The 11185-nt window shown below is 37.8% G+C and overlaps 1 protein-coding gene across 5 annotated transcripts in view; it reads left to right on the top strand.

Annotated features, from left to right (window-relative positions):
* Positions 1–6: 6 nt before the first annotated feature.
* Arap2 (ArfGAP with RhoGAP domain, ankyrin repeat and PH domain 2) overlaps positions 7–11185 on the top strand; it is a 179444-nt gene continuing 168265 nt past the window's right edge. For 4 of the 5 annotated variants that reach the window (XM_010613702.3, XM_010613703.2, XM_010613701.3 and 1 more), the window contains exon 1: positions 7–153. The gene's annotated coding sequence lies outside the window, so the exon portion shown is untranslated. Of the gene's footprint in view, positions 154–8529; positions 8573–11185 lie in introns of all 5 variants that reach the window. The other variant, XM_010613700.2, reaches the window with a different exon arrangement.

Raw genomic sequence — 11185 nt, 5'->3', positions numbered from 1 at the left:
CGCGTGCCGGCCGGGCGCGGGGACCCTCTCGGCGAGCCGGGCGCTCGGTCTGCACTTTCCCGGTGGATTTCCAGAGCGCGAAGTGCTGGGTTCTGGTTTCTGCCCCTTGGATTTCGCTCCCGCTTGTGGGCGTCTAAAAGGAACCAGAAGCGGGTAAGTGATACAGAAACTGCACTTCTGGGATTTAAGCCGGGCGGGTGACAGTCCGGATAGACAACTAGGATCCCCCCACCGCACCCCAAGAAGCGAGTTTCGGGCACCAGGCTCTTTTCTCAGCACAGATAATGATTTTGCTCCAGTCTCTGGGCTCCCCCACACCCTGCTCGTTACCCACTTTTAAACGACTGGCCTGTTAATTAACTTTAATTACAATCATCTGGCCTCCACCTACTTGAACCCAACACCCTGCTGGGAAACCTGTGGAGCATGAGTTTTCCAGACTGATCCTTCACCTTTACTTCTGGAGACAGTTCTCTTGGGAGAATGGGTGTCATGCTATTTATTGAAGTAAGTTTTATTTTATTTCATTCTGGCTTGTTTTCTTAACCCCTTAACCTTCTTCTCGCGGTGTGGAGTTATTCTGATCTGGGGAAGGCTTCGTGAAATTATGTTGTGAGTTATAACCTGTGATAATTACAGGGAAAGTACAAGAGCCGGATAAGGTAGTTGGTGTGGAATAATGACATCTTAGGCTGTTGCCAGTTTGTATGGTGATAGTAATTTAACTTACTTTATTTTTCTTTTCTTTCTTTTTGCAAGCTTGTCCTTGAAGTAGGCTGTTCAGAATATATCCTCGGAGTTTAAAAACAAGTGTTTTGAAAATAAGCTATTTTTAAAAGTACATTTAATCGGAGGTCATTATTTCCAATAATAGTATTGTACTTACAAGCTCAGTATTGATCTCCCCGCACTTAAGCACTCTGAACCAGCAGGAGTTTATGGAACGTTGCCCATAAGTAATTGGAAGGTGAAGTTATGGGTGTTTAAAAAAGAAAGCTAACTTTTTGAAGGGGAGGAAAAACCCCTCCAAACTCTTATGATTTCATCCACCTTCAAGAAAGAGATGTAGTGAACAGTCTCACGACATTCCACTGTTTAGCAGTGTTTTAAAAAAGGCAAAAAGTGGGTCATAGAAGTAGGCTAGAGCCCAAAATGGAAATATCTCCCTGGCTCCTTTCCAAATAGATATTTAACCCACACCTCTAAGCTGGGGCCTAACACCAAGAGCGTTTTATATAGACTCGATTTGTGATTTGTCAGTGCTCAAAGATTTATTAAATTAAAATGTACCTAGAGGGTAAATCAAATGGCTCATTAATACTTATTTATGTGGGTGTGCATGTGTTTGTATTTTTTTCTTCCGTAAGCCTGTCACATTTTTATATGGGTTGCCTGTGCAGGGAGAGGCTGATGGCACATTTAAAAACAAATTATCATTTTTCTGATATCTTAAGTTCCTCCCAGTGAGGTTCATAGATATTCATGGATATTTTTCAGATTCAACTACTTTTAGTTATTATGATTAAATATAGAACTCATATTATAATGAATTGCAGTTTTCTTAGGAGCTTTTCGATTTGCATTTTGAAACAAGTTTTTAAACCTTTTCAGAATCTGGGTTGTGGGCTTTATGATGTCCGAGAAAGAATTTCTCATTTTATTTATTCTGTTACTTTTTTACCTACTTCTTTCAGACAGAAAGTGTGGTGAAAGTGACAATAAAATGCTAAGTATAAATGACAGTCATCCCTTTAATAACTCCTTTTAACATATCCTCATTGATTTATTGGGTTCAAATCTAGCACGTAGTAAAATGTGGAAATTTGGGGAGTTCTTTGTAACTATTAGAGGATTTTTAAGATAATGGAAATACTTTTGAGCTTTGACTAAATGTGACAGATGTGAAAAGAGAGGTTAGGAGATATGGTCTTAATCTTTTCTGCCTTATAGTTTATCATTTTGGATTTTTTCTAAGTATTGGCCAAATTAAGTTTATAATAGTTAAGCCATTTGGCTTAATAGTATGTATTCTTTTCTCATGATTCTGACTAGTTAGAAACTTGATTTGTGGAATTTTGTTACAGTTTTGACTCAGCATAAGCTATTTGTGATTGAGGAGGGAACAGAAGAACTCTGATCTGAATTGGAATAGTCATTTTGTTAGGTAGCTTTGGTGATTAAACAAAAAGTGCTTGTGGGAAGCAGATTGTTTTTCTTATACCATATGTGCCTGTGGAGACCGGTAGGTGAGGGAATACTCAAAGGCTGAAAAGATGACTATCACCAAAACAAAATGCAAAAAGGCACTGCTGATCAGGATGAGGAACGAATGGTTTGATCTGTGGAAGAGTAAGAGAATGGTGATTTCCTTTCTCATTATCAAGTGACGTGGACCTCTGCGGTTGGTGATGGTGAGGGACCATCCAGGTTTTACCCCCTGTATCTTCAGGAAATACAGATTCCTTACCTTGCTCTTCAAAGTCCATCAGAGTTGTCTCCAGCCTGAAATTTGGGTGTCACCTTTCATCACTCTTCAAGCCATTATGGGTCCATCCTGGCTAAGGGGTCCCCTTGCTACTGCCTGTGTTTATACCTTCCCTCTGCCTCCATCATGGGATTCCTTCTGTTTTCAATAAAAAGAAGGGTACACTGGAGTCATATGTAGGAAAGTGGATGCACCTTCAGAGCATAATGTTAAGTGAAATAAATCAGATACATAAGTTTAAATATTGCATGGCTTTTCTTATGTGAGAAACCAAGAATATAGAGAGCAAAATAAAAGATAGATAATAGGAAAAAGGGAGATAGATCTTTTGAAAACGAACTAAGATGTGTTCCAGCAGGTAAAGTGTTTGTAGCTTAACATTTAGTTCCTTGATCCATGGTGAGATTACGGGTCTAGATTCAATCTTCAGAGCCAGTTTTCCCGAAACCATTTATTAAAGAGGCTCTCTTTCCTCCACAGTGTGTTTTTGGCTCCTTTGTCAAAGATAAAATAGTTGGGTATACTTGGAGTTGTTTCTGCATTTTCTTTTCTGTCCCATTGATCCTCCTGTCTGCTTTTTTTGCTAGTACCATGCTGTTTTTATCACAGTAGCTTGGTAATATAACTTAAGGTCTGGGATTCTGATGCATCCCACTTTGCTCTTTTACCCAGGTTTGCTTTTGCTATCCCGGAGCATGGTTCATATTAGATAAATCTTAGAACTGGACCATATGTCCATTAGCAGATGAATAGATAAAGAAAAATGTGGTATTTACACATAATGGAGTACTGCTTTGCCATAATGATAGATAAACTTGAGTTCTTTGGAGGAAAATGGTTGTACTTTGAGACCATAATATTCAGTGAAAAAAAAATCAGATGCACAAGTTTACATGTCATATTTTCTCTTATGAGAAAGGGAGGGAGGAGAGACAGAGGTAGGAGTGATGGAGGGAAAGAGTAGGGGATGAAAAATGAATTGGGATGTGTTGTTTATATGTACCAACTCCTCACAGGAAATGTAAACAGTATGTGCTATACACATGTACTAATAAACTAAGCAAATAAATGTAGAAAAAGAAATGTGTTATGTATATGTACCAACTCCCCACAAGGAATGCAGTCATTATGTACTGCAAACATATTCTAATGAAAAAAATACTGGCCTCTCCACCTGTGACATTTCTCCCTGCATGTCTTGAAACCTTTGTCATGAGCTCCTGCATTGATCCCCTCCTTGCACAGTGCTGAATCACTGAAATGTTATGCTATATTCCTGGGGTTGATTTGAGCTGTTTTAGAGTTCCAAACCATTCTAAAGCATAATGCTACCTCTCTGGGTGATTAAAAATAAATGTAGGAAAAATAAGGTTCACAAAATTTTATTTTTTATATCATTATGATTTAGATGCTCTTTTGGATGCAACACATTCTTCCAAAGAAAGTTTGGTTTTTCTATGTCTTCTTCCCTGTCACTAAGCAGTAAAGGATTGTTCAAATGCATGTGATTGTCTTTTGGTCATTGTCATGTCTAATCTGCCACTTTATTTTAAACTCTTGGAGGAGGACATTGTGTCTACATTTTCTTTGTAGCTGTTAGTGCTGTTTTCAAATGAGATAACAGATACTGTTATCTTGAACTGCAAATATTTCCCACTATTATCTTGGAGAAAGTAGTGTTCTTTAAATATTTATTAAATGAGCAAATGTAAGTAAATAGACCAATAAGTTAGACATTTGTTGAGGTACTTTCTTTTCATAAGAGAAAGAAACTTTGACAATTACTAAACCAATAGGAAGCTCTCAAATTCAGTTGGAAAAGAGGTCAGGGTGCTATTTATAAATACAAAGAGGAAACATTCACAGTAGGCTATTTTGAAACATCTGGTTGTTGGTTTAAAAATTTGACTCTTAAATTCAGAGGTAGTGTACAGTTGTACACCAGTTTTTAAATTGGAATGTGACACATATACAGAGATGTGTATAAACCATAAATGTACATTGTAAAATTTTTGTGTTGAAGAATAATGACGGTTTTCAACAGAGTGAGCATTAAAGTTTTGTCCACCATATCATGAAATGGAACAGAATCCTGAAGAATAAAGTCAAGAGTTTTAAGGTGCCTGTTTCTTTTTCTTTTGGTTGTCAATAGACAGATATGTCTACCCTGTGGAGAGGTAGGAGAGGCCAATACCTGTCCTAAGTAGGGGCCTGAGCGTTAGAGAGTTAGTGATGCAGGCTTCAGCTCATCTCTGCTTTCCATGAGTGTCTCACTTATGCCTCTGTAGAAACTGTAGATGAAATTTTCCTTTGGTTGCCTAAGCATAATGGTTCCACTCTAAAGATGTCACCATTAGAATTCATAACAGATTCCAAACCTCAGCCAATTAACTAAAAATCTAGATGGGCCGCTTAAAAGAAAAGGATTTACTGAAGCTAAGGATATTATTAAATATTTAACCAGTAAGATATTATCTAAAACATCTAAACCTGAGTGATAGCTGTGCTTCTAATTAATGTCTCATACTAAATAAAGGAGTTGCACTACTAACCTTCAAGGGAATGGAAATACATAGATGTTAAATTCTAGATTTTGAGCGTTGTGTTTTTCTGATTGCACATTAAGTTTGAAGGTAATAAAAATGTAGCTTAGAAAAGTCCTTTTTCTGGAACCAGGCAGGTAATGATTTTGCCTAGAGCCTGTCTATTTTAGGATCAAACCTCAGTTACTTTCCCTCTAGGAGCTACTAAGTACTTGTCTGCCAGACACTGTTCTAAGATTCTTATGCATATTCACTCATTTCATCTTCATACCAGCTCTCCCTGGCATTGTTGGCATCCCTGCTTATTCGTGACAGTAGTGAGGGGCAGGAAAAGAATTTTGCAAAGGCCTCAAAGGCTGCATGTGGCAGAGCTGGGATCTCAGGCAGTCCTGTGGCCTGTGTTCCAGGTCTGCTCTCTTCAGGTGAAATCATCAATCTCTAAATGCCACCCACATCTGTATTTTGTGAAATTAATACACCTGTGTTCACTGCTGTGTTAAGTGCTTTGTGGGTTTATGAGAATAATTTACAGTGCTTATTTAAAGGAATAACATTACTCTGTAGTCTCAAAAATACCACTCAAGCCAAGAATGTAAAATTAATATGAATATGATCAAGTATGCTATTTTATATGGTTCATGAATTAATAATAAACAGCATTTTTGATGTTTTCACTTCATGTTGTACACTACACATATTTTACTTGTTTAATCTATCAGATGCTATAAAATATGAGGCATATTATCCGTATTTTACAAGGGAGGCATCTGAACCTCTGGGAAAGTTTCATAATTTAATCAAGGTATTCAGAAAGGGGTGAAGCCATGTTTGGCATTTATGCATTGTGATATCTGTAGTGTTATGTGGGTGGCATTAATGAGGGATTAAAGATGGAAGGAATAGGCACGGAGACATCCTACAGTGATGGTGCTTCCCTTGTAAGCCTTGAATTGGCTTTTAAAGGAGAGAAAAAGTTCAGGTACATAACAGACCATGACTTCCTTCCATGCCTCATCTCCTTTCTGTTGTCATAAAAATATAAAATTTATTATCTTAAGCATTTAGAAATGTACAGTTTTACAGTGTCAGGTACATCTACATTGTTTTGAAATGGAGTTCCAGAACTTTTTCAACTTACAAAACTGAAATCCTGTACTCAATTATTGCTGACCTCTCTGTCCCTCCCTGGTAACAAGTATTTCTACTTACAGTTTCTATGAATAGGGCTACCTAAGATAATTGATATAAAAGGATCACTTTGTGTTTGCCCTTTATTTGCTTGGCATATTTCACTAAGCACCCTAATCAAGATTCAGCCATCCTGTAGCAGGTGACAATCTTCATCTCTTCTTTTAAGACTCAGTATTCAGTCTTCCATCCCATGTATATACTACATTTTGCTATCCATTTATCTGCCCATGTACATTGGTTTCATCTTTGTGCATCTCATTTAAATCTAAATCTTTGAGATATGATCAGTTTTTTTTTTATCAGTACTTTCCTACACCCATTGGTTTTTACTATCACCATTTGTGCTCTTAACGATTTATGAATACTTATTTTGGTCTGATGTGCTTATAGGACTTTGACTTGGTATTGTACTGTATCAGTCTTGTATTAGTTGCCTTCCTGAAATGATAGGTATAAAATACCTTTTAATAAACTGTTTATATTTCTTTATGCAGTGACTTCAGAGATGTTCTTCATTAATTTATTAACTCATAAATCTCATATAATGCAGGAATGCAGGTAGGCTCCTATATTTGACCAATTAAATAAATATACACTCCCATAATTGAAGTAAAAGGTTTGTAAAACTTGAACTTACAAGGCATGATACATGTTATAGCCGCATTTCCCTAAGAGTATAAGTGCTATACATAGGACACAAACTATGGAGTGTTTGATACATTTCTACCATTGCATCAGTTATACACTGTTAGTGGCATCTCAGTTAATGGCATAGGTTATGGTGTTCAACTCTTAGAATTTGGGCTCCATGGGCCAGGGATTTAGCTCAGTGGTTCCGGCTCCTGCCTCGCAAGTGCAAGGGCCCAAGTTTGATCCCCAGTACCCAAAACAAAACAAAAACAAAATAATAATTTAGGCTCCTCTACTTAACTACAGCATGGCTTTGAGCATAGGGCTTTATTTTCCAGGTATACATGAGAATTACATCCCACACAGATGGTCTCCAAACACTTTACAGCTCTTGGTTATTATTAGCAATGTAAATCTGAGGAAAAATGAACAACTATGAGTGCATTTTGATGGGTGAATTGGGGGAGTGGTGGTCTAGCTACAGAATTTAGACAAAATAGGTCAGAGCTTGTGAGTACACACATTTAAGAGAGATGAACAGGTTGAGAGGACTTGGCTTCCTGAAGGCTTAATTTCAGCATATGATAAAGTAGGTAAAAGAATAATAGTGGTGAGAAAGGCCAAATGACCAATGTTACACTTTTCAGGGCCTGAGCATTCGGACTGTAATAATCAGTTAAGAGTTGTGACCTTCAACTTTTTATAGTTTGCCTTATATTGTGGAATAAAGTGATATGAAAAGCACAATTTCTCTAAAACTGTCTTTCTCTTCTGTTTGGTTGTGGAGAAACAAAGTCAAACATGTTGTCCCTGAGAACTTGAAGTTAATGTCTCAGTATTAAACAAGTTTTCTTGATGTGCTGATAATATGCTTGTTTCTTGTGATACATTCTTTACTGAAGAACAAGTGATCTTCTGTAAGACCTGTAGTCTGAACTATGTTGTTGAGCACATTATGCATGTGAAATCCTTTAATTTTTCCAACGAACTGGCTGTTTTTCCATAGTAAGTTACCAAATGTAAGGCAGGGATACTTCTCTTTTATCATCTCTAGTACCAGGCACTATCTGAGGACCTAATTGGTTGTAGATATTTGGAGAAATAAGAATTATACCTGAGCTTTTATGTACCATTGTGGGATGTCATGTGTACTTTTCTTATCTACTGATACCACTCAGTCATTGAGACCAGCAAAAGTATTTTCTCATATATTCTGGATCTAACTCTAAGAGATAGTTTGACTCTACTGGGTATTACTGTTCCGGAATACAATAAACTGTCATTGTTACTTAAAATCTGTAAGACTTGTATTATAAGACATTGAAAAGTTTGATTATTCATTTAGCTGTCAGATTTTTTTTTTTGTATTTCTTTTTAAAGGTTCTTTTCAGTCCTCTGATCCCATGATTGCGAAGCCTATTATTTCATCACATTTGCAAGTTTCTGACTGTGCTAAGGGTATACTTCCACTTTTATGATGCCATGCTTTATTTTTTGAATGGATTAAATGCATAACTGAGTTCAATTATACTATTGTTATTTTTTTCTTTTATAAGGTATTAGAATCAAGCAAAGGTAGTTCCAGAAGTTGTTAGTATTGAATAAGAAATGACCTTAGGATTTAATGAAGTTATTTAATTGAAAACCTGATCTTCAGCCTCATTTTGTTTTCTTCCCTAGCTCAACTAAAAGGATACACAAATTCTGTTGGTAATGGTGGGAGGTAAGTGAAAAGTGGGGAGGGGCTTACTGTAGTGGTATGCCTCACTTGAGGCATTAGGAATGGAGAAGGCTGTCCCAAACTTTGAATTCTTAAATGGCTCACCCGACAGTTTGGATTGATTCTAGCTAATCACCTGCCATGCCTGACTTTTGGTTTGAGGATTGTTTTTCTTTTTGGGGGTGGTTAGATAGATTGGAGAAGTCTGTTTGAATTCTTTGTTCCTTATGAGCTTGCTGATTTAAAGAGACTAAAATTTAAAACTATGTGTACTTTACACTTCTCACTTTAAAATATCTCAAAGCTGAGAAGAAGTGCTTTAACAAACATTTGTTGAGAACCTGCTGTACATACCTGACAGTTTTTAAGTTGAAGGGCTACAGCACTGAACATTGGATGAGATACTGTCCACCTGGGCAATTACATATATACTCAGCAGTGATGAATTGGCACCAAGAGGACAGTTAAGCCAGAATAAGGAGTAGTGACTCACAATGTGTGCTTGTCTGACAAGGCCTCTTCAGAGAGCGCCCAGTTGATCACAGACTTACTAAACTGATAGAGCGAGCCATACCTTCACGGTGGAGATGAAGATTTGAAGGAGATGGAATCACAAAAGATAAACAAGGTTGAGTCTAGCGTGGTAGCTCTCAGTGGAGGGGGAAAATGAGGGAATGAGATGATGTGACTTGTGTTCTAAAATAAATCACTCTGGATCCTTAATTAAGAATCTTTTGTATGTGTGTGGTGGGGGTGCAGGGAGCCAAGACAGAATGAGGAATCTCAGTCCAAGAGGCTATTTCACTGGTCTCAGATGGATAAGATGATGGCTTGGACTAGGATGTGAGCAGGGGAGGTGCTGAGAGGTAGTTAGGATTCAAGATGTAATATCAGGGTAAAACTCAGTAAGATAATGATACACTGTTTTTAAAGTGACATGGCAAAGCACACATACAACAGGTTGCTTTTGAATGTTTACTTCCTTATGGAAATGTGTCGGGTTAGGATGGGCACATGCACAATCTTGCTGGTAATGTTCTTTGTGTGTTCTCACACACATTGCATTATGTTGATAAATAATTTCACATTTATAAGGATATTTATATGCGCACATCATCTTGGGAGAGTATATTATAAAGTAACGATGGTAAACACTGACTTGGTCTTGTTATGTGCCTCTTAGTATCTTATGTGCTTTGCCTATACTAACATCTCACAGCAGCTCTGTGTGGTGTAGATACTGTTATTTTTCCCATTTGCCTGATGCAAAACCTGAAGCAAAGAGGTTAATTATTTATGCAAGGACTCAAAGCCAGGAAGTGGGGAACCTGAATTTGGTTCATGCCCTTTGGCTTCCGAGCCTGGGCTTTTAGGCTATGCTATTCTATGAAATGAGCAAAATATAACTAAACTCTTGCTGAGGTCTGAATGTATGTGTCCCCACATTCATATGTTGAAACCTAAGCTCCACAGTAATGGTAATAAGAAGTGGGACCTTTGGGAGGTAATTAGGTCAGGAGATGGACCCCTCATGAAGGAGATGAGTGAGTTTATAAAGTGGGCTAAGGTAGCTTGTTAACCCCCTTTACTCTTCTGCTGTGTGAAAACACACAGAAGGTGCCATCTATGAGGGATGAGCTTTTAGCAAACAAACCTGCTAGTGCCTTGATTTTGAGTGCCTCAACCTCCAGAACTGCAAGCAATAAATTTCTATTGTTTTTAAATTATCCAGTCTAACATATTTTGTGATAGCAGCCTTGATAGAGTAAGACAACATTCTAAGAAGTAAGTACTGTAAATATATGGAGAAAATAATATAAATTTCTCACTTTATAGAGACTGTGTAAGGGAAATTGTGTGTTAGACCTCAAGTAGATAACATTTAAGCTGTGGTGAAAATAAATATTATGGTGCAAGTGAATGTTTACCAAGCATCACTGTGTACTGAGCACTATTTTAATACATGATGAATTCTCTCATTTACTGTGCACCAATGCTGAACTACAGGAGTGTTTTCATTTTGTAGAAAATGAAATGCAGTATATCATCCTGGACATATGCCTGTGTTTACACTGCTGGAAAGTGGAGGAGATGGGATTTAAGCTAGTTTGAATCCATATCCGTATGCAGTGTGTATGCAGTGTTTTAGGAAAGCCTTTCCATCCAAGGGAGGCAAGCGATGAGGTTAGGCTTAGGTACATGGGCATAAAGAATATTTGAAGAGTGTAAAGAAGTTAGAATTGGAAAGATCCACAAACTGTCACCTGGAGGGCCGCTCACCTAGAACATTGTGTATGGCTAGTAAGCCTGCTTGGAGGTCAAAATATGGCAGGATGCAATTTCATATTAAGGAGTTTGGCATGCTAGATTTTTTTTTCTCTTCTTTCTGTCTCTGTCTGTCTGCCTTCCTGTCTGTATCTCTCTCTTTCTCTCTCTCTCTCTCTCTCTCTCTCCCTCTCCCTCTCTCCCTCTCTCCCTCTCTCCCTCTCTCTCCCTTCCTTCCTCCCTTCCCCTCCCGCTCTCCTCTCATCTTTTCCTCTGTCTCTCTTTTTGTCTGTCTTTTGGTCTCTTTCTCTCTCCTTGTCTCGGTCTGTGTCTTGTTTTGTTGAGGCAGGG

Source organism: Fukomys damarensis, unplaced genomic scaffold (assembly GCF_012274545.1).
Source record: "Fukomys damarensis isolate Sample0158 unplaced genomic scaffold, DMR_v1.0_HiC HiC_scaffold_35, whole genome shotgun sequence".
Lineage (NCBI taxonomy): Eukaryota > Metazoa > Chordata > Mammalia > Rodentia > Bathyergidae > Fukomys > Fukomys damarensis.
This window is presented reverse-complemented; position numbering and strand designations above follow the sequence as displayed.